We start from the raw sequence: 23,923 nt of genomic DNA, 5'->3' as shown, positions 1-23,923 counted from the left end.
TAGGCACTTTGTAAAAAACAGCTCTGTTTTCTTTCTGAAAATGTGATGTGTCCACCGTGTGTTTTGGGGAATTTCCTGTTCCGGGCGCTAGGCCTACCCACACAAGTGATGTACCATTTTTGACGGGAGACTTAGGGGAACGCTGGGTGGAAGGAAATTTGTGGCTCCTCTCAGATTCCAGAACTTTCTTTCACGGAAATTACTGGAAAAATTGTTTTTTTGGTCAAATTGTTAGGTTTGCAAAGAATTCTGGGTAACAGAACCTGGTCAGAGCCCCACAAGTCGCCCCATCTTGGATTCCCCTCGGTGTCTAGTTTAGAAAAATGTGCAGGTTTGCTAGGTTTCCCCAGGTGAGCTAGAGGTGAGCTAGAGGCCAAAAACCACAGCTAGGCACTTTGTAAAAAACAGCTCTGTTTTCTTTCCGAAAATGTGATGTGTCCATTTTGTGTTTCCTGTCCCGGGCGCTAGGCCTATCCACGCAAGTGAGGTACCATTTTTATCGCAAGACTGGGGGGAAAACAGGGTAGCAAAACAAATGTTATTGCCCCTTGTCTTTCTCTACATTTTTTCCTTCCAAATGTAAGACAGTGTGTAAAAAAGACGTCTATTTGAGAAATGTCCTGTAATTCACATGCTAGTATGGAGACCCCAGAATTCAGAAATGTGCAAATAACCACCACATCTCAACACCTTATCTTCTGGCCATTTTGGAAATACAAAGGTTTTCTTGATACCTATTTTTCACTTTTTATATTTAAGCAAATAAATTGCTGTATACCCGGTATAGAATGAAAACCCATTGCAAGGTGCAGCACATTTATTGGCCCTGGGTACCTAGGGTTTCTTGATGAACCTACAAGCCCTATATATCCCCGCATCCAGAAGAATCCAGCTGACGTAACGGTATATTGCTTTAACCAATCTGACATTGCAGGAAAAAGTTACAGAGTAAAACGTGGAGAAAAATTGCTGTTTTTTTCACCTCAATTTCAATGTTTTTTTATTTCAGCTGTTATTTTCTGTAGGAAACCCTTGTAGGATCTACACAACTAACCCCTTGCTGAACTCAGAATTTTGTCTACGTTTCAGAAATGTTTAGCTTTCTGGGATCCTGCATTGGTTTCACACCCATTTCGGTCACTAACTGGAAGGAGGCTGAAAGCAAAAAAATAGTAAAAATGGGGTATGTCCCAGTAAAATGCCAAAATTGTGTTGAAAAAGTTAGTTTTGTGATTCAAGTCTGCCTGTTCCTGAAAGCTGGGAAGATGGTGATTTTAGCACCGCAACCCTTTGTTGATGCCATTTTCAGGGAAAAAACCACAAGCCTTCTTCTGCAGCCCTCTTTTCCAATTTGTTTGAAAAAAACGAAATTTTTGCTGTCTTTTGGTTAATTTCTTGGTCTCCTTCAGGGGAACCCACATAGACTGGGTACCGCTAGAATCCCTAGGATGTTGGAAAAAATGGACGCCAATTTGGGGTGGGTAGGTTACGTGGAGAAAAAGTTAAGCGCCTAAGCGCAAACTGCCCCAAATAGCCAAAAAAAGGCTTGGCATAGGAGGCGAAAGGGCCTGGCAGCGAAGGGGTTAAAAGGCAGCAAGGAAGAGTGATGCTTGAGATAAACTATGGTAAGTAGCAGGCAGGAGCAAAAGCCCTTTATCCAGAACAACAGGTCTTCCAGACAGCACATGCGCGCTGCCTAGGCTCGCCCTAAAAAGAAGGTTGCTCACAGTCACCATGAGCATGAGAGCGAAGGAGAGACACAAAAGGAAAAACAACTTCGTTCGCAGTCAAACGTATCGCAACAGGGTCCACGGCCAAGGCGGTAACAAAACTGGCCCATGGAGGGACACACGTAAAGCACTTACCAATGATAACAAAGGATAAAGGCCCATATTTATACTTTTTGACGCTAAACTGCGCTAACGCAGTTTAGCGTCAAAAAGTTTTGCGCCGTCTAACGCCATTCTGAAGCGCCATGCGGGCGCCGTATTTATGGAATGGCGTTAGACGGCGCAATCAGACCGGCGCTGCCTGGTTTGCGTGGGAAAAAACCACGTAGACCAGACAGCGCCGGCGTAGGGGGAAAATGGCGCATGGGCGTCTTAAAATGGGGCAAGTCAGGTTACGTCGAAAAAATCGTCTTAACCCGACTTGCGCCATTTATTTTCGACGCCCATCCCCCATCAACATGACTCCTATCATTGTAAAGATAGGAGTCATGCCCCCTTGCCCAATGGCCATGCCCAGGGGACTTCTGTCCCCTGGGCATGGTCATTGGGCATAGTGGCATGTAGGGGGGCACAAATAAGGCCCCCCTATGCCACCAAAAAAAAATATAAAAAATAAAAAATTATACTTACCTGAACTTACCTGAATGTCCCTGGGGTGGGTCCCTCCATCCTTGGGGGTCCTCCTGGGGTGGGCAAGGGTGGCAGGGGGGGTCCCTGGGGGCATGGGAGGGCACCTGTGGGCTCATTTTGAGCCCACAGGCCCCTTAACGCCTGCCCTGAGCAGGCGTTAAAAAGTGGCGCAAATGCGCCGTTTTTAGCCACGCCAACTCCCGGGCGTCTCTTTTGCCCGGGAGTATAAATACCACGTAAAGGCCTGGGAGTCATTTTTTAGACGGGAACGCCTCCCTTGCATATCATTAACGCAAGGAAGGGGTTCACGCTAAAAAATGACGCACATTCCGGGAACTTTGGCGCTATTCGCCTCTAACGCCATAGTATAAATATGGCGTTAGTTGGCGTTAGTTTTGCGTCGAAATTGCGTCAAAAAAAACGACGCAATTTCGGCGCAAACGGAGTATAAATATGGCCCAAAATTCTACTAAACTGGTGTGGTTATTCATGGCTGCAAGGTCATGGTAGTGAGAGAGCATATTTTATATAATCTATATTAACATGAAATGTTTATGAATTAAGGGGCATATTTATACTCCGTTTGCGCCGAATTAGCGTCGTTTTTTTCGACGCAAATTCGGCGCGAAACTAACGCCATATTTATACTTTGGCGTTAGACGCGTCTAGCGCCAAAGTATGAGGAAAGAGCGTCATTTTTTTGCGTGAACGCCTTCCTTGCGTTAATGAGATGCAAGGTAGGCGTTCCCGTCTAAAAAAATGACTGCGCCGCAAATGCGTCGTATTTATACTCCCGGGCAAAAATGACGCCCGGGAGTGGGCGGGGCAAAAAACCCCGCATTTGCGCCGGATTTTAGCGCCTGGGTCAGGGCAGGCGTTAAGGGACCTGTGGGCTCAAAATGAGCCCACAGCTGCCCTCCCATGCCCCCAGGGACCCCCCCTGCCACCCTTGCCCACCCCAGGAGGACACCCAAGGCTGGAGGGACCCACCTCAGGGACATTCAGGTAAGTTCAGGTAAGTATAATTTTTTTTCTTTTTATATTTTTTTTTGGCATAGGGGGGCCTGATTTGTGCCCCCCTACATGCCTCAATGCCCAATGACCATGCCCAGGGGACATAAGTCCCCTGGGCATGGCCATTGGGCAAGGGGGCATGACTCCTGTCTTTACTAAGACAGGAGTCATGTAAATGGCGTCTGGGCGTCGTTAAAAATGGCGCAAATCGGGTGGAGGCGATTTTTTGCGTCAACCTGACTTGCACCATTTTTAAGACGCCCTAGCGCCATTTTTCCCAACGCCGGCGCTGCCTGGTGTACGTGGTTTTTTTCCGCGCACACCAGGCAGCGCCGGTCTGCTTGCGCCGGCTAACGCCATTCAATAAATACGGCGCCCGCATGGCGCTTCAGAATGGCGTTAGCCGGTGAAAAAATTTTTGACGCTAAACTGTGTTAGCGCAGTTTAGCGTCAAAAAGTATAAATACGGGCCTAAGTGTGAAATGAGCTTATAGTAACATTTGCGTTACTAAATCTGTATTGAAAACCTCATAGGCCTTAAGTAAGCATGAGCTGCAGCTTAGCTGTTTCGCTCTCATATTAAATGCATTTTTCTATTTTTCAGTGTGCTGACTCACAAGGGTCCATGACCCTGTTTGTTCTTTTTCTTCGAACTTGGAAGATGAATGTAACCATGTAGATCCGTTTCCCACTGCTTCTCATCGTCTTGAAAACTAAGGGCCTCATTCCGAGGCCGGCGGGCGGCGGTCGCCGCCCGCCTGACGGGAACCGCCATATGGCCGCTCTGCGGTCGAAAGACCGCGGAGGCCATTCTGGCTTTCCTGCTGGGCTGGCGGGCGACCGCCAGAAGGCCGCCCGCCAGCCCAGCGGGAAACCCCTTCTCACGAGGAAGCCGGCTCCGAATGGAGCCGGCGGAGTGGGAAGGTGCGACGGGTGCAGTTGCACCCGTCGCGAATTTCAGTGTCTGCTTTGCAGACACTGAAATTCTTTGTGGGGCCCTCTTACGGGGGCCCCTGCAGTGCCCATGCCATTGGCATGGGCACTGCAGGGGCCCCCAGGGACCCACCACACCCCATACCGCCATCCTGTTCCTGGCGGGCGAACCGCCAGGAACAGGATGGCAGTATGGGGTGTCGGAATCCCCATGGCGGCGCAGCAAGCCGCGCCGCCATGGAGGATTCCTGAGGGCAGCGGAAAACCGGCGGGAGACCGCCGGTTTTCCTGTTCTGACCGCGGCCAAACCGCTGCGGTCAGAATGCCCTGCGGGGCACCGCCAGCCTGTTGGCGGTGCTCCCGCCGACGGTTGGAATGACCCCCTAAATGTTATAAATGAATTGAAACAGTGTAGATTAATGTAATGTACAAGGTCATTCAAACTGGGGAAGACAATGGAACTGCTGACCAAAAGATGTACAAAGAATTACCAAGGGATGAAGTAACACCGGATGTGCCACCTCTGAAGACGTCAATTACGAAGACCAATCAAAGACTTGTAAACCAATATGGGGTGAAGATTAGGATTACCTAATGTGTTATATGATAAGTTAAAGATAGTGGGGTACAGCAAATGTCCAATAGAATTTTGGGGGAATGTACTACGAAAAAGGAATAAAAACCCAGGTCACAGGAAGTCATTTAGAATTAGGTAGGGAATGCTATAGATTTTATCCAGAAACTCTATCACTCTGTTCGGTGACTTGAGACTTTATTAAACCACCCTTGCCCTTAGATTGCCCATTTACACTTTTCCTCCTTATGAGGGAAGTGCCCTTTTTGTCCCCAAGCTGAGATCTGACTGATGGCGTATTGACTGATGTCCTGAAGACGAAGACTGAACCTGTGCGCTGACCTAATCTTTGGAGGGTAATTATGACAATGCATTTGTAATTTGTCTGTTTGACCAACTGCTTGCTTTTGACAGAGACCTTAGCTAGATGTTTTCCAAAATATTGTTCTAAATTGTTTGAATGAAGCCCAACATGCCAATGCTAATCAGTGGTTAGGACAGGTGTTCATTAAAACTGACGCAAATAGACAAACGACCGAGACTATGCTCTGTTGAACTGACGCAATATTGACACTCTGCTAAACTTGATCTATGTTCACGCCGCGTTATGTTTTGATGTTTGTGATTCTCGCGTTAATGAAATCCTATCAAAGTTGCCATATCGTAACTATGATATTATGTTTCTTGGTGTTGAGATTAACGCATTTACTGCTAGATTGTAATTAATAGGTGTTAGAAATGGGGTTTCTGGTTGGCTAGGGTATGCACCTCAGCCAGGCAGAACTTGCCCACTCTTGTCAGGGCAAGGGAGTTACACGTCCAAGATAACCCCTGCTCACACCCTTGGTAGCTTGGCACGAGCAGTCAAGCTTAACCTGGAGGCAATGTGTAAAGCGTTTGCACAACACACACAACACATGTGACGCAATATCCCCACCACAAAGGAAACACAACACCAGATTATATGAAAATATACTGTATTGTACACAAGGCAATTATCAGACCAAACATCACATATCAGTACTATCCTGCTACCTTAGCAGTTGTCAGAACGTTACACATTAGTTACTCTGCAAACCTAGCAGTAGTCACACATAACACACAGGTTACTCAGTATTTTGCAACATAAGCAGTAGTCAGGAAAACACGTTATTACAGCACTTGTCATAAGAATATCATAAAATGCCCATAGTAGGAACATTAGAAAACATATGGCAAGTTAGAAAAACTTATTAGCAAGCACGTCCATAAAAGGAACATTTGCATACACATACGTAAAAACATCAAACGCAGGTAGGTAATATATGAATAAAAAAAAAGTCTGTAGAAAGAACTTTGGATTGCAACTATATTGGACCTTTAAACAGTACCTGGTTGGATGAAGGCACCTCCAGTGCCTAGAAGGCGAACAATGGGGCCCCGGGCGCTCCTATGCGCAAAACAGGGGCCTCCCTTATACTCTGGAGTCAGAGGAGGGTGACATGCACCTCCTCTCTTTTATAGACAGGCCCCTCCGGGGACCTTGCTACTGGGGGCCCCCCAGGGCCTCAACTGGCCCTCACGAGGGTGGCCAAAGCCATCAAAAACAACTTAGGGCAGGAGGGGGGCACCACGCACCCCCTCCGGTTTAATGACAGGCCCCTCCTGGGACCCGCGATCTCTGGGGGCCCCCCCGGGCCTCCACTGGCCCTTCCACTAAGGGGGGGGCACAATAATGCCCGTTTTACCTAACAGCAGAAAAGGAGCGTCCTGCTCCTAACGCAGAGGCCAGGGGGAATGGGGCACTCCCCGCGCCTTCCCCTTGTCCTGCCGTGAAGCCACAAGAAGATCAGACCCCTCCTGGGGCCCGAGCAGACACTCGCCTGCACCCGATGCGTTGCGCGAGTGTTCTTCCAGCTTCCCAGGCCGCTGCGGTGATCTTATTTAAAGGGGCACAATGCAGCCAGGAGCCTACCAGCTCCCAAGGCTCCATAAGCACGTTGCAAACCATGGAGACGCACCCCTCGTGAAGAAATGGATGCAGGGGTCAGGGGCCACAGCACCCTCCCCTGGGGAGCAGAATCTTAAGACAAGGTCCTCAGGTGGAGGGCCCAGCTACAGGCCAGCACAAGGGAAAGGCAGCAAGTGGCAAGTCCTTCACAGTGACCAGGCAGGTCACAGGTCAGCACAGCAGCAGCAGTCCAGGGCGGTTCCTGGTGAGTCCTTTCAGCCTTTGGTGTCCAGTTCCAAGATAATTCCAAGAGTCTCCAAATTGTGGGGGAAATTCCCCTGTACTTATAGTCAGTTCTTACAGTGTTTTACAATGGTAGGGAGAGGAGGTTCCAGCCAGTTACAACTGGTTCTGGGAGTGCCCCCTCTCTTCTTTCAGCACAGGCTCCAAACATCAGTGGGGGGTTAACAACCCTATTGTGTGAGGCCAGGGCACAGTCTTTACAAATGCAGGTGTGCCCTGCCTCTTCCTTCTCTCAGCCCAGGAAGACTATTCAGTATGCAGATGCACCTCTGTGACACCTCCACCCGCCCTGTGTACAGGCTGTCTGAAAAGTATGCACAAAGCCCTAACTGTCACTCTGCCCAGACGTGGATTGGAGTCAAGCTGCAAAACACCAGAGTCATAAGCACAGATAAATGTGCACTTTCTAGAAGTGGCATTTCTGTGATAGTAATAAAAAATACACCCACACCAGTAAGCAGCATTTATTATCACCATCACAATCATACCAAACACGCCTACGCTACCCCTCATAAATCAGACAATACCCCTTACACATAAGGCAGGGCATTTCTAATTTCTAATGCAATCCTACGAGAAGGCAGCACTCACAGCAGTGAGACACCAAGTTAGACTGTTTGTCACTACTAGGACAGGCCATGCAATATGGCACATGTCCTGCCTTTCTACATACATGGCACCCTGCCCATAGGGCTAGCTACAGCGTACCTTAAGGGTGACTTACATTTAGTAAAAGGGGAGTTGTGGGCCTGGCAAGTAAATTTAGAAGCCAGGTCCCTGTGGCAGAAAACTGTGCACACAGGCCCTGCGCTAGCAGGCCTGAGACAGGTTTGAAAGTCTACTTCAGTGGGTGGCGCAAGCAGCGCTGCAGGCCCACTAGTAGTATTTAATTTACAGGCCCTGGGTATAGAGATACCACTGTACAAGGGACTTATAGGTAAATTAAATATGCCAATTAGGTATAAGCCAATCATACCAACTTTAGATGGGAGAGCACCTGCACTTTAGCACTGGTCAGCAGTGACAAAGTGCACAGAGTCCTAGAGCCAACAACGAGAGGTCAGAAAAACTAGGAGGAAGGAGGCAAAAAGACTAGGGATGACCCTGCGTAAGGCAAAAAGTCCAACAATAGGGAATAAAATTCATGAAATTCTACAAAACTTGTGTGGTTATTCATGGCTGCAAGGTCATGGTAGCATCATTTGAATTGATTAATGACTTTGACTAAAGTGTAATGCATTGGATGGTTTGGCCCTTTGGGGCCCTAGGACGGAGAATCACTGTTTAAATTGTTTTTCTGCAATAATGCAAATTAGAGGTATGATGGGGCATATTTATACTCCGTTTGCGCCGAATTTGCGTCGTTTTTTTCGACGCAAAACTAACTCCATATTTATACTTTGGCGTTAGACGCGTCTAGCGCCAAAGTTCATGGAGTTAGCGTAATTTCTTGGCGTGAACACCTTCCTTGCGTTAATGAGATGCAAGGTAGGCGTTCCCGTCTAAAAAAATGACTCCCAGGCATGTGCGTGGTATTTATACTCCCGGGCAAAAATGACGCCCGGGAGTGGGCGGGGCAAAAAAACCCACATTTGCGCCTGAATTTAACGCCTGGGTCAGGGCAGGCGTTAAGGGACCTGTGGGCTCAGAATGAGCCCAGAGGTGCCCTCCCCTGCCCCCAGGGACACCCCCTGCCACCCTTGCCCACCCCAGGAGGACACCCAAGGATGGAGGGACCCACCCCAGGGACATTAAGGTAAGTTCCGGTATTTTTTTATATTTTTTTTTGTGGCATGGGGGGCCTGATTTGTGCCCCCCTACATGCCACTATGCCCACTGACCATGCCCAGGGGACAGAAGTCCCCTGGGCATGGCCATTGGCCAAGGGGGCATGACTCCTGTCTTTGCTAAGACAGGAGTCATGTTAATGGGGGATGGGCGTAGTAAAAAAATGGCGCAAATCGGGTTGAGGCGATTTTTTTGACTCAACCTGACTTGCCCCATTTTGAGACGCCCATACGCCATTTTACCCTACGCCGGCGCTGCCTGGTGTACGTGGTTTTTTTTCACGCACACCAGGCAGCGCCGGTCGGCTAACGCCGGCTAACGCCATTCTATAAATACGGCACCCGCATGGCGCTTCAGAATGGCGTTAGACGGCGCTAATTTTTTTGACGCTAAACTGCGTTAGCGTCAAAAAGTATAAATACGGGCCGATGTGTTTCTAAATTCACCATGACTTTCCCGGGATCTCGGAACATGCCTAAGTGAGTTGGGAATGTTCTTGGCGTCATAATGTGTGTGGTAGAGGGTTTGCGCTTGCTCAGCTTAAGCCTTTTTGCAGATAATTGATGAGGTTTGTGTGTATCTAGGTCAGGTAAATGTTGTTTTAATAGGAGTGGGCGTACTCCGCAGTATAAGAGTAGGGAAGTCGGCGTACTTCATATGAGTGTGGCGCTTTGTGCTAAAAAATGATCCACGTGGTTGGTTGTTTATGTACAGACCCGTCGTGGTCTAAGATTCCAGAGTATATTGACAAGTGTAGGAGAAACTTGGGTTTACGTTGTAATCTGTGCAGTTTAATAGGTCAATCGGGCATGGTTTACAAGTCGAGTTTGAGTCGAAACGTATGTGTGAAACCTTCGATGGAGATATGGCAAGTTCTAAAGTGCACTAGGACGAACCATTGACAAGTCAACAGTAGGATTTGCGGGTCGAATTCTGCTTGCGTATGCGGGAATTGAGAAGGAGAGAGTAGCGGCCAAGGCTTCAAGTGAAAACTCTGTAAAATTCTGAAGCGAATGTGTTACTCTTCCTGTAGTAAACCGGCAGATTTGTGTTATTGGTAAAGGTGCTCGTGGTAAATTTTGCATTAGTTTTGTGTGAATCCAGTGAGGGGCGGATGAGCCGCAAGACTTTGTCAGCTGCAGTGTGTGATTGTGACGTCAGTGGTGCTGCGCTGAGATAGATCAGTTGTCGAGAGGGGTCGCGCACGGATTGGTTGCCATCCGTGAAAGGCAATAGGTTGAGAAAGGTGGGCGAAGAGAGTCCTGGGAACTAAGGGCCAGATGTAGGAAGGTTCCCTTTTGCGAGTTGCAAATTGCGAGTCCCAGCGACTCGCAATTTGCAACTCGCAAAAGGAAATGCAGGAAGGTGTCTCAGACACCTTCAGCGACTCGCTATGGGGTCGCAAAGACCCACCTCATAAATATTTATGAGGTGGGTCGCAGTTTGCGACCCCATTGCGAGTCTAGGCACTCACGGGGATGGTGGCCTGCTGTAGACAGCAGACCACCATGTCCGTGACTGCTTTTAAATAAAGCAGGTTTTTTATTTCTCTTTGCAGCCCGTTTTCCTTAAAGGAAAACGAGCTGCAAATAGAAAAAATACTGAAACCTTTTTGTTTCGTTTCTTTTCAGAGTAGGCAGTGGTCCATAGGATTCTGCCTGCTCTGAAAAAATATTTTTGTGAGCATTCACAAAGGGGAAGGGGTCCTTCCCCTTTTGGGAATGAGTTACCATCCACTTCAAGTGGATGGTAACTGCGAGTTGATTTGCGACTGCTTTCGCAGTCACAAATCAACTCTACATCGTGATGCGGTCGCAAATAGGAAGGCAACACCCCTTCCTATCTGCGAGTCGGAATCACATTTTGCGAGTCGGAACCGACTCGCAAAATGTGATCCTGCATCGCGTAAGGGCTTTTGCGCCTCGCAAATGGCGTTTTTCGCCGTTTGCGAGGTGCAAAAGCCTTCCTACATCTAGCCCTAAGTCACCTTCTGATTAAATACAAATAACAGAAAACGTAGAAATTAATTTTGTCAAAGCATTCAAGAGCACTCTGAACGGAAACGCCTACATTGTGGCCACTGATAGAGAGCCTACACCGCCTGAGGGTACTCCAGCTTACATAGTTATGGAGGAAAAAGGTGTTGTGTCTTGTTTATGGATGATCTATATAACAAAAGTATACTGTTCCAAAAGTGTCTGCCTATGCTAGTTATCACGGGCGAGTGATGTCATTAGGAGTACCCTCAAGCATCAATTCCGACGCTAGGCATCATCATCGGGCTGACTCCTCGCCGGACCGGCACTGCAATATCCGACGGGCCACCACTCAAAAGGTGGTAGGCTCTTTGACTGAAAATGGTGTGACTGATCAAGTAGAATCAGTAGAATGTGATAATGTAAGGTGAAAAAAGGAGAGTAAGAGGTGTATTAAAATTGGCTCTGAACACCATATGTCTTTAATACTGTATGTAGGAGTCAGGCCAAGATTAAAAATAAATCAAGGAGTCTAAAGGGGAGTAATGTGCCCTATACTCCTTAACATAAAGTGAGGAAAGAAGGAGAAATACTCGATCCTAACACTAGGAGGTAGACATGTTTCACGCCTGAATGGTCTGAAAAAGATCCAGCGGCGTTTCTTCAGGACCTTAAAAAGACAACTTCTCCTTGAAAACAGATAACAATAAGTGCTGGAAGGTCACTTACAGTGTATGGACTAAATAGTCTCAGTCAGTCATCTATTGGGTCGCCCATCCCATTTCGAGATAAGGCATCATGAGGACGCTCAAACCTCTGACCAGAGACGGAACCATTCTGTATGTTCCCTGATCCGTTCGGCACCTACCCTGGGGCGCGTCCTCGAGAACGGATGTTTATGGATGAAACAGTGGCGTAAATTAACAGAGAAAGAGGGATGTTTAGCGTTTCCAGAACATGGGACGTTCAATCCAAAGGTGCTAGAGAACTTAAGATGGATGTTAAGTACACAAAAACCACCTCCGAGGCCAGCTCAGTGCGAGGCTTTAGCAATTTGGGACTTGATGGCTCTGAAACATAGACAAGAAAGATTCCAGAGAAGACTAAAAAGGGCAGAAAAGTCTTATGCAGAAGCTAGGTGGGATAATGAGAACAAAATGTGGAGACGGGGAATTGATGACAGACTGAAATTGTTCCCAGCAATAACACAGGGAGACGAGACGCAGGGAAAGAAAGCCTCCTGTAAAACATACAAGGATTCTAGCAAGCCTAAAGAAAATAAGAGACCTTGGGAAGAGGAAGATGATTCAGACGATGAAGAATTAATGTACCGATTATTACATGATCGCCCGCCACCTTATGTGGTGAGACACAGTGTCCCAAGCACTAGCGTGGGTCCTGGGAACCAGATGCAGGAAAAGGGAGTTACTGATACGGTACAGACTAGTGATACGGCTTCGATACAGAATGGTGTCAGTGTACCCACTGCGCCAGACATGCAGATACAGTTGCAACCTCCACCACAGATACAGAGAATCTATCCAGACGTCCCAGGACTTGAGACTACTACAAATCTGATTGTGCCGCCAGACCCGATATATACAAAATCAAGGTTAGTGCAGATTGAGTCAACTCCGAAATTACTGTCTCAGCCACAACCACAACTGATTCCAGGGTACAACCCAGTAGCTGGTCCTCCGTTAGTACCTGTCCCGGGTACTTTGGAACAGACCTATGGGGTTACTGCTCCACGAAGTTTGGGACCGGGTCAGACATCTGCTGCAATATCGTTACCAATTGCTGTCGGTCCACCGGTGCCATTATATGCACAAGGTAAATCTGGCATATGTGATCAGGGAGTAATGACCCAAGATCCAACAAGAGGAGGGTCCATAAGAACTCCCCAGATAATGGCCCCAGGAGAACAAGCAGTTGAAAAGCCGAGGTCCTTAATAGACCTTAGCCCAGTAGAAGCACCCTTGGAAGCAATGCGTCAGGCAGGGCTAGGGGTTTTAACTCTGCAAACAATAAGTACGAATGCTTCACAGTCACCAATGATGCACGCAGGAAACATTTTGCTGCAAGGTTTTACAGTACAACAGTTAAAACGAGTGCCTGGAGAAAACCTATGCTTCACAAAAGACTACAGTGACTTCTATAGAACTGGAAAAGACATGTCAAGATGACTACCTGAATTTTGTGAGACTTGGAGTGGAAGATGCTGAATTAGTGGACGGGACCATGGGGGGTAAATAGACTGGAGTCATACACCGAAGCAGAATTGAGATACCTGTGTCCTAAGATTACTAAAGAAGTGGGTAAGGTACATCAGAGATTAGCGAATCTAGCAGACAAATACAATATTGATATTGAGAACACCAAACATTTGAAGAGAAGTTACAGACTAGATTTTGATTCAAAAGACTTTGAGCACATGAGGTCTGCCGGAATGAAGGCGCATTTAAAAGAACTATTGCAAAGTGCACAAATTTGGGGCGCGCTAGAAAAATGGGAAGGCAGGTGGGCAAAGAAAAAAGATAAGGGAAAAGGTGACAGTTCAGGGTTGAGTCAGACCAAAGCCTCACCCGACATAGAATCGGTAAAAATATTACCTATGAGAGAGACGGCTGGTGGTGTTTTAGTTCATGTGCCATGGTCCAGAGGAGACATCCTATCATTTACTAATGACTACCCTAGGTTGAGGGAGAAACCGATTGAGTGGTACCAACAAACAGATAGGTTTGTGAAACTTGCAAAATGTCTTTGGGAACACCTGAATACTCTGTTTGAGATCATTGTTCCGCCTGATTTGTGGCTTGAGTGCAAAAGAGGAGTAGACTGGCCGAAGAAGGAGCCGGCAAGAGATAAGGTGACTGGAGCACCTTCTGAGGAGGTGATGAAATATTATCATAAGGTGATTGAGTTTTTGAAGCAGAAAGTGTTGCCAAAGATGACTGATTGGCAGAAAATCGACCGGACCTCGCAAGAGGTTAAGGAGTCTATACATGCTTACTATGAGAGGTTGTTAAAGGCATTCAAACATTACAGTGGTACTGAAACTATTGAGCCGAAAGACATGAACCATCTTGTGTTCAGATTTGTTGAAGGGCTGAGACCAGAGGTCAGCCAGATGATTAAGAATCATTTGATTTGTTGGCAAGCGAAGCCGATTGATGTGGTATTACAGTATGCGAAATATTTTAGCGACAAAATTGAACTAAAGCAGAAAAAGTTGAAAGAAAAGGTGATGGTGATGCAGATAAGGGCTGCACAGGCAGGAATTGAGGGGAATGGAGTTCAACAAATGATACAGCAGCAGCCGCAAATGAATGGTGTGTTTCAGCCGCAACCGAGAGGTCGAGGTTTTGTGAATCGCGGTCCAGATTTGAATACTGTTGTGGTTCAAAATGATGCACAAGGGGTGAAAAAGATGTCACCATGTCACACGTGCAGGGGCGTGAGGCACTGGAAACGGGAGTGCCCGAATGTGGTACAGGATGGTGTCATTCAACAAAGCACTAATGTCGGTACGTTACAAAATGTAAGAGGTCCAAAACTGAGAAATCAGAATTCGAATTTTCAAAATAACCTGGTACAGATGCAAGGGGTACAGCCCATGCAGCAGATGCAAATGCCGCATGTTCAGCCAGTACAAATGCAACAAGTACAACAGCAGGTTCCCATGGTACCTAGCCAGCAAATGCAATTACCAATGGCTCCGATGGGACAGCAACAGGTGATGCTTCCTCAACAGGTCACAGGTCAGGTAATGAGTCAAAATAACACAGTACAGCAATTCCCATTGCGAGGTGAAGATGGAATGAATGAGGAGTGGTCGGATGACAGCTCAGACAGTGAAGAGTGCAGGCTTGCAGCATCCCTAGAGGTAGACCAGAGGGGTCCCTATGTGGAAGGGAAGGTTATGGGTTACAAAGTTTCATTCCTAGTCGATACCGGAGCTACATGCTCTACAGTCAGAAGTGCAGAAGTTCCAAAACTACCACTTTCGGGGCGTACCATAAGAGTGGTCGGAGTAGCGAATCAGTATCTGACAAACCCGATTACAGATCCAGTGCAAGTTGAGATCAGCAACTTCCAGGTACTACATAGGTTTGTAGTCTGTGATTCAAGTCCGGTATCCTTACTGGGAAGGGACTTGCTGTGCAAAACAAAATGTTCGATCACATGTACCAATGATGGAATCGAAGTGCAAACAAACAGCGATGATGAAGGGGACGAAGGTCAGTTCTTAGAATTAGAGACAAGACTTACAAATGAGGATTACCCTTTGATTGCACTATTACCGGTGCTTACAGTGATTGACCTACCTGCCGAATTACAAGGAACAGTGACAGAGAAAGTGTGGGATTTGACAGGAAAGGAAGTGGGTCTGATAAAAGGTGTAGAACCAGTTAAAGTACAAGTGAAGCCGAATGCAGTGTTTCCCCAGGTGCCACAATATCATATGGCACAAGATGTTCTTCTTGAAGTGTCACAAATAATTGTAGACTTTGTGAAACAGGGAGTTCTGAAAGAGGGGTTGAGTAGCCCATGCAATTCACCGATAATGGGTCTGAAAAAGCCTTGTGGGAAAGTTCGAATTGTGCAAGATTTGAGGAAAATAAACGAGATTGTGGTAAAATGTTGCCCCATAGTGCCCAACCCAGCAGTGATCTGGTTTCAGGTTCCGTGTGATGCTGAATGGTTCACTGTTATAGACTTGTCACAAGCTTTCTTTTCGAAACCTCTTCACGAGGACAGACAATTTTTGTTCAGTTTCATATTCCTGGATAAGGTGTACAGTTGGTGCAGAATTCCCCAAGGGTTTTCTGAGTCACCTTCCATCTTCAATCAGAAATTGAAAAAGGATTTGGAATCCTTAGTACTGCCTTTTAACTCGACTCTAGTGCAGTACATTGATGACTTGCTGATTGCATCCAAAACAAGGGATAACTGAAAATATGACACTATTGCCTTATTGAATCATTTGGGAAAGAACGGACATAAGGTGTCATCCAAGAAGTTGCAATACTGTCAAAAAGAGGTGAAATACTTAGGGCATTTGATTGAAAGAGGGTCCCGAAGAATATAGAAGGAAAGAATAACAGCCATTTTGCAAATGAACCCCCCAACGACAAAGAGAGATGTCAGAATGTTTTTGGGAATGGTGGGTTACTGTCGCCAGTGGATACCCAACTTCTCGATTATCTCAAAACCTTTGCTAAAGCTGACAGGAAAAGAAATCAAGGATGAGCCGTATACCATAGCCTTGTCCAAAGAAGAGCTTAAGTCATTCATGGAGTTGAGAGAATGCATGTGCAGGGCACCAGCTTTGGGTATGCCTGATCACACAAAGCCTTTTCTACTGTTTTGTCATGAACGTGATGCTTGTTCTTTGTCTGTCTTAACACAGGTCCATGGAGGTGCAAATCGCCCTGTAGCATATTTTTCAGCTACCTTGGACCCCGTTGCAGCAGCCTTACCAGGTTGTTTTCGCGCAGTTGCAGCAGTTGGTCAGAGCCTTACGGAATGTGAAGGCATAGTGATGGGATACACCCTAACAGTAATGGTTCCGCATTCAGTTTAAATTTTGTTAACTCGAACCAAAACTCAGCACATGACAAATGCTCGACTCACCAAATATGAGACAATTATACTAGGGTCAATGAATGTTTCTCTGAAACGATGTACTGTATTGAACCCGGGAACTCTACTTCCTGCTGAAAATACTGAAGTTAATAATGAAAAGGAAGTTGAGCATGATTGTCTTAAGGTAACGGAATTGTGTACCAAGCTACGTCCTGATATTCAAGATACACAATTAAAAGAAAATGACTGCATCATGTTTGTTGATGGGTCTTGTTTGAGAGATTCAGTCGGAACACTGAGAGCTGGTTATGCTGTATGTACCATAGCTGGTATTATCAAAGCTTCCTGGCTTGAAAAAGTGTTTTCGGCACAAGTGGCAGAACTAATCGCCCTTACCAAGGCATGCCACGCAGCCGTGAATCTGAGAGTCACTATCTATACTGACAGCAGATATGGATTTTGAATTGTACATGATTTTGGCCAACTATGGTCACAGAGAGGTTTCATGACCTCTTCTGGTTCTCCGGTGAAAAATGGTGAACAAATTAAAGATTTGTTACATGCGATTCAGTTACCTCTTGAAATTGCCGTGGTGAAATGCAATGCTCACGTCAAGTCACAAGACTTTGGGGGTCATTCCAACCCTGGCGGTCGGTGATAAAGCGACGGCCAACCCGCCAACAGGCAGGCGGTCAAAAAAAGGAATTCTGACCCTGGCGGGAACCGCCAACACAGCACGCCACTTTAACACTCCGACCGCCACGGCGGGACAAACAAACAGCGCGGCGGTCACCGCCAACAGGCAAGCGGCAGACAACGTACCGCCCACCCTATCACAACTCACCAATCCGCCACCTTTTCCGGGGCGGGAGCACCGCCGTTAAAAACACGGCGGAAACAGACTACGAACGGGAAAACGCTCACCTCTACGCACTCCACGAGGACGGAGGACAGCATGGATCCCGAATTGAACATCCTACCTGCTCTCGTCTAGCTGCTCATCTACCACGAGTACGAACTCCGGCGCAGACGACAACGGTGAGTACTGCACCTACAACACAGGGGAGGGGGGAGGAGGAAAGGTTACGGGCACACACATACGCAATACACCCACCCCCCAACTATCTACACACCAATGCAGAGCACCAAGTCAAAGTGACACCACCCAAACCCCCCGAAATAATGCAAAGATATAATTAAAGTGAGAAACTAAATTTATGTTGAAAATAGGTTCATTGAAGTCATGGTAAAATAGGAAAATTAAATTAAAAATTTAAGTTTAAACATTCCGTAACCGATAAATAGAGGCAATAAGTCCAGCACAGTCACTGAAATTGCAACAGTCCGTGGGCCAAAGTGTATCAACACATGGGCAAAGCCCACACAGGAGACCTGAGTCCGTTGGAGAGAACACTGCAGGGGCATCAGATGATAAAACTACAGGCACCTCAGGGGGAAAGGAAGGGGGGGCACCTCAGCCACATGAGTCCACGACGCCAGATCCACGAAGGGGCCACCATGCCCGCTGTTCAATCCTGGGGAGTGCAAAGCCACAGTCTCTCAAGTCCATACAGTGGGTGGTTTGCCCACTGTACCATCCTGGGGAGTGCAAAGCCACAGTCTCTCAAGTCTCTACAGTGGGTGGTTTGCCCACTCTTCAATCCTGGGGAGTGCAAAGCCACAGTCTCTCAAGTCTCTACAGTGGGTGGCTTGCCCACTCTTCAATCCTGGGGAGTGCAAAGCCACAGTCTCTCAAGTGGATAACAGTCTCCACAGGCAATGAAGGAGGCAGGGTGGGCCGAGTGCAGCGTGAACAGTAGCTCGACACGGAACCGGCACTGTCATTGGGCCAGCGGTGCTTGAGACGGCGGGGCCCAGCGGAGCGGTGCTTGAGACGGCGGGGCCCAGCGGAGCGGTGCTTGACAGGAAGGGCCCAGCGGAGCGGTGCTTGAGACGGCGGGCCCAGCGGAGCGGTGCTTGAGACGGCGGGGCCCAGCGGAGCGGTGTTTGACAGGAAGGGCCCAGCGGAGCGGTGCTTGAGACGGCGGGGCCCAGCGGAGCGATGCTTGACAGGAAGTGCCCAGCGGAGCAGTGCTTGAGACGGCGGGGCCCAGCGGAGCGGTGCTTGACAGGAAGGGCCCAGCGGAGCGGTGCTTGAGACGGCGGGGCCCAGCGGAGCGGTGCTTGAGACGGCGGGGCCCAGCGGAGCGGTGCTTGAGACGGCGGGGCCCAGTGGAGCGGTGCTTGAGACGGCGGGGCCCAGCGGAGCGGTGCTTGACAGGAAGGGCCCAGCGGAGCGGTGCTTGAGACGGCGGGGCCCAGCGGAGCGGTGCTTGACAGGAAGGGCCCAGCGGAGCGGTGCTTGACAGGAAGGCCCAGCGGAGCGGTGCTTGACAGGAAGGGCCCAGCGGAGCGGTGCTTGACAGGAAGGGCCCAGCGGAGCGGTGCTTGAGACGGCGGGGCCCAGCGGAGCGGTGCTTGAGACGGCGGGGCCCAGCAGAGCGGTGCTTGACAGGAAGGGCCCAGCGGAGCGGTGCTTGAGACGGCGGGGCCCAGCGGAGCAGTGCTTGAGACGGCGGGGCCCAGCGGAGCGGTGCTTGACAGGAAGGGCCCAGCGGAGCGGTGCTTGACAGGAAGGGCCCAGCGGAGCGGTGCTTGACAGGAAGGGCCCAGCGGAGCGGTGCTTGACAGGAAGGGCCCAGCGGAGCGCTGCTTGAGACGGCGGGGCCCAGCGGAGCGGTGCTTGAGACGGCGGGGCCCAGCGGAGCGGTGCTTGACAGGAAGGGCCCAGCGGAGCGGTGCTTGAGACGGCAGGGCCCAGCGGAGCGGTGCTTGAGACGGCGGGGCCCAGCGGAGCGGTAATTGACAGGAAGGGCCAAGCAGAGTGGTGCTTGAGACGGCGGGGCCCTGTTCAGCGGTGCCTTTCTGGACGGCGGGGCCCTGTTCAGCGGTGCCTTTCTGGACGCCGGGGCCCTGTTCAGCGGTGCCTTTCTGGACGCCGGGGCCCTGTTCAGCGGTGCCTTTCTGGACGGCGGGGCCCTGCTCAGCGGTGCCTTCCTGCACGGCAGGGCCCTGTTCAGCGGTGCCTTTCTGGACGGCGGGGCCCTGTTCAGCGGTGCCTTTCTGGACGGCGGGGCCCTGTTCAGCGGTGCCTTCCTGCACGGCGGGGCCCTGTTCAGCGGTGCCTTTCTGGACGGCGGGCCCTGTTCAGCGGTGCCTTCCTGCACGGCGGGGCCCTGTTCAGCGGTGCCTTTCTGGACAGCGGGGCCCTGTTCAGCGGTGCCTTTCTGGACGGCGGGACCCTGTTCAGCGGTGCCTTCCTGCACGGCGGGCCCTGTTCAGCGGTGCTTGTTCGGTATGTAAAGGGAGCCAGACCTGGCCAGGACTCCCTGCACAGTCGCCCTCCGACCGTGCAGTTGCTGGACCCTTCGGGGACGGTGTCCTGAGCCCTTGGGTGTCCTCCCTCACACCCGGGATGGGGCTTGTGGGGCCCTCCTGGTCCGCGCTCCCGCTGGCTGACTTCTCCGCCCTGCTGCCCTTGCCTTCCTTCGATGTGGCTCTCTGGGCCTTGCCTCCCCTGGATGTTGTGGCAGGTGAAGTGGCAGAACTTTGGTCCTTGGGGGCAGCCGTGTCAGTCTTCTTGCGGCGGCCCCTTACTTTACGGGTCCTCTTTCCAGGGGGGGGGCTGGCTGTCCCCTTGCTGCTGACCGATGTATCACTGCTGGCAAAGGGGGGACTCCAAAATCCCTGCACAACGGTGACCCTTGAAGCCGGGCTGGTGGTGGCTGAGGCGCTCTTGGGACTCTTAGCAGATGGAGGGGGTGGGTCAGGTGAGGGAAAGAGGTCAAGAGTGGAGAGGTAAACTTTTTTAGGACCAAGGTAAAGGGTAGGTGTAGTGGTTATGGGAGTGGAGGAAGAGGAGGTGGTTGTAGGAGAGTCAGGTGTGCTGTCCTTGGGTGAAGGTACATGGGCTGGAGGCTGTCGTGAGGTGGTTGGCTGTTGGGTGGGTGGGTGGCTGCGTTTGTGTGTCTTGGAAGAGGGGGTGACAGACACAGTGGGAGAGGACACAGGGGACGTGTACATGGCAGTGGGGGTGGTGACTGCACGTGTGCGGACTGTACTGGAGGGTGTGCTGGTGATGGAAGTACTGGCTGTTGGTGGTGTGCATGCAGGTGTGAGTGGAGACGTCACAGGGAGGGAGGAGGGAGACGAGGAGGAAGGGGACACAGAGGTGGTAGTGGCTGTTGGCATGTCTGCATCTGGGTGTTGCTTGGGTGAATGTTTGTGTGATCTGTGGTGCTTATGTCTGGATGAGCTGCCCTTGGGTGCTGAGGTGTGTGCAGGCTGGTCTGATGGTGTGGATGGGATAGGCTGAGGAACAGGAGACAGAGACAGGATGGAGGCAGTTAGAAGAGGGAGGCTGGAGACAGGGACAATGGCTGCCGTCAGTGCTGAGGCCAGAGAATTGAACGATCGTTGATGGGCAGCCTGACCCGAATGAATGCCCTCCAGGTATGCATTGCTACGATGCACCTCCCTCTCTACCCTCTGGATGGCATTCAAAAGGGTAGACTGACCAACAATGAGCATCCTCAGGAGGTCAATGACCTCCTCACTGAGGGCAGCAGGGGTAACAGGGGCAGGGGCTGAGGTGCCTGGGGCGAAGGAGATGCCCGCCTTCTTGGGCGAGCGGGCACGGAGCGAAGGCTGAGGGGCTGCTGGGAGGGCGGATCTGGTGCGCTGGGTGGCGGCTGTACCTGTAGAGGCGGGAGGCACGGATGTTGCCGCCACCGCTAGGGAGCTCCCATCCGAGGACATGTCGGTGTCGCTGGTGTCACCACGGGTCCCCGTTGTGAAGCTCCCCTCGCCCTCCGTATCACTGGTGGCCTCGGTGTCTGTGCCATGGCCCACCGGGGCCTTGTGAGTTGCAGCTCCCTCATGCTCCGGTGCCAATTCTCCTCCGCCTGATGATGCTAATGCACACATGCACAAGAAGATAAAGAAAAAGGGTGGGGGGAGAAATAAAGACAGGTTTAGTGAATGCATTGTCAACACCGTTGGCGGAGAGGACAGACACAGGAGCCTCATGCACTAAGCCGCGCAATCGGGGTACACTACTCAGTACTTGTGACTAGGCCAACAGGTCTAGGGACAACAAACGCGCACATGGGTGATGCAGGACCATGGATAGCTGTACTTGTCACCCTACAGAGGTGGGGGGCGGGGGCACAGGGACATGGCTAAAGGAGTGGACTACACTACAGAAAGCGCCCTGACCTAATGTCACCCACAGCCCTCCTCCCCCACCCAGACACCTCCACTGCGCTTAAACATAGCTGAATGTGCTGGTACTCACCCCCTTGTGTCTGCTGTGATGTCCTCACGCGCCCATCCAAATCGGGGTAGGCCACCGCCAGGATCCGGGACATCAGGGGGGTCAGGGTACGACTGGCACCCCTCCTAGGTTGGGAGGCCATGCCCAGCAGTGACTCGGCGGTCTTCCTGGTCCCGCGGCCGATGTCCTCCCACCTCTTGCGGCAGTGGGTGCCCCGTCTGTTGTGGACCCCCAGGGTCCGGACTTCCTTGGCGATGGCATGCCAAATGTCGATCTTCTGATGGGCGCTGACCTATTTGACATGTACAAGGTGGAATAGGAAATATCATCAATTTTCCGCATGAGAGATGTGATTGCCCCCCCTACCCAACCTTGCCATGTGGCACATGCTCTCATCTGTCGTGCCTTGCACTACTCATTCTCTCCCCACCCCACCATCTAATCTGCACCCCACTCGACACAGGCATAGCCCATTCAACGTGCACCCAGTATACTTACCTGTTGGTCTGGAGGACCGTAGAGTAGCGCATACTGGGGCAGGACCCCATCCACAAGTTTCTCCAACTCTTCTGTAGTGAAGGCAGGGGCCCTTTCCCCAGTCGCAGCAGCCATTGTCTCTTCCAGACCGAGTTCACAGCAGCACTTGCAGTATAGGTCCTCTCCTGTGGATGATCAGGTCTTGAGTGATTAATCAGATAGGAAATGGCGGTCACGCCCGTGGCGGTGCGTACCGCGGCGGTGCGTACCGCGACCGCCGGCGCACCTCGTCATTGGCTCCTGAAACCCATAGGCTTCAATGTTAACCAATGCGGCTTGCCGCCGCGGCCTTCGACCGCCTCCCGCCACGGTGTGCCACGCCAGCGTATTGACCTCACATCCCACTGTCACACTTCTCAGGTCAGGCAGGCGCCATTTCAAGGGCCCACATGGCTTAATTTCTACTGCGTCACACAGGCCTAGGCCTTGCATTGCCACTCATACAAGCCATTCCATGCATAACGATTAGTGTACTGTGCAAGCTGGGTGAACGTACCTGTGGGTTGCTTGACTCTCTGCTCCATGTTGTCCTTCCTACGCACCGTCCGCTGGGACTTGCGAGGAGAAGGAGAAATCCTCCCGTGTACCGACCGCTGGTGGACCTGTCGACAATGGAGGAACGTCATATTATACTTTGATACCGACTTGACCGAGCCACTATACATGAACTGTGTGCCCAGCTGGAGCCAGCACTGATGTCCCCCATCCGCCAACCCACAGGAATTCCCCCTCTGGTGCAGGTTCTGTCAGTACTCCATTTTTTGGCAAGTGGGTCTTTTCAGACAACAGTGGCAATGTCATCAGGGATGTCTCAGCCTATGTTTTGTAAGATTTTGTCCAGAGTGTTGTCTGCCCTGACGAAATACATGCGGAGCTACATTGTTTTCCCTGAGGAGGGTGATTTGGCCACTGTGAAGGGTGACTTCTATGCCCTTGGACATATCCCCAACATCATTGGTGCCATTGATGGGACCCATGTGGCCTTAGTACCCCCAAAAGACGATGAGCAGGTGTACAGAAACAGGAAAAATTACCATTCTATGAATGTCCAGGTGGTCTGTTTGGCTGACTAGTACATCTCCCATGTAAATGGCAAGTTCCCTGGGTCAGTGCATGACGCGTATGTTATGCAAAATAGCAGCATCCCCTATGTGATGGAACAGCTACAGAGACAACGTGTGTGGCTAATAGGTGACTCTGGTTACCCCAACCTGCCGTGGCTACTGACCCCAGTGAGGAATCCCCGGACCAGGGCAGAGGAACAGTACAATGAGGCCCATGGGCGAACAAGGAGGGTTATAGAAAGAACCTTCGGCCTCCTGAAGGCCAGGTTTAGGTGCCTGCATATGACAGGGGGATCCCTAATGTACTCACCAAAGAAGGTGTGCCAGATCATCGTGGCCTGCTGTATGCTTCACAATCTTGCATTGCGACGCCAGGTGCCTTTCCTGCAGGAGGATGGTCCAGATGGTGGTGTTGTAGCAGCTGTGGAGTCTGTGGAGAGTGAAGAGGAGGAAGACGACGGGGACGACACGGACAACAGGGACACAGTCATACTACAGTATTTTCAGTAGCACACAGGTA

The sequence above is a fragment of the Pleurodeles waltl genome, chromosome 4_2 (genome assembly GCF_031143425.1).
Source record: "Pleurodeles waltl isolate 20211129_DDA chromosome 4_2, aPleWal1.hap1.20221129, whole genome shotgun sequence".
In the NCBI taxonomy this organism is placed as follows: Eukaryota; Metazoa; Chordata; class Amphibia; order Caudata; family Salamandridae; genus Pleurodeles; species Pleurodeles waltl.
This window is presented reverse-complemented; position numbering follows the sequence as displayed.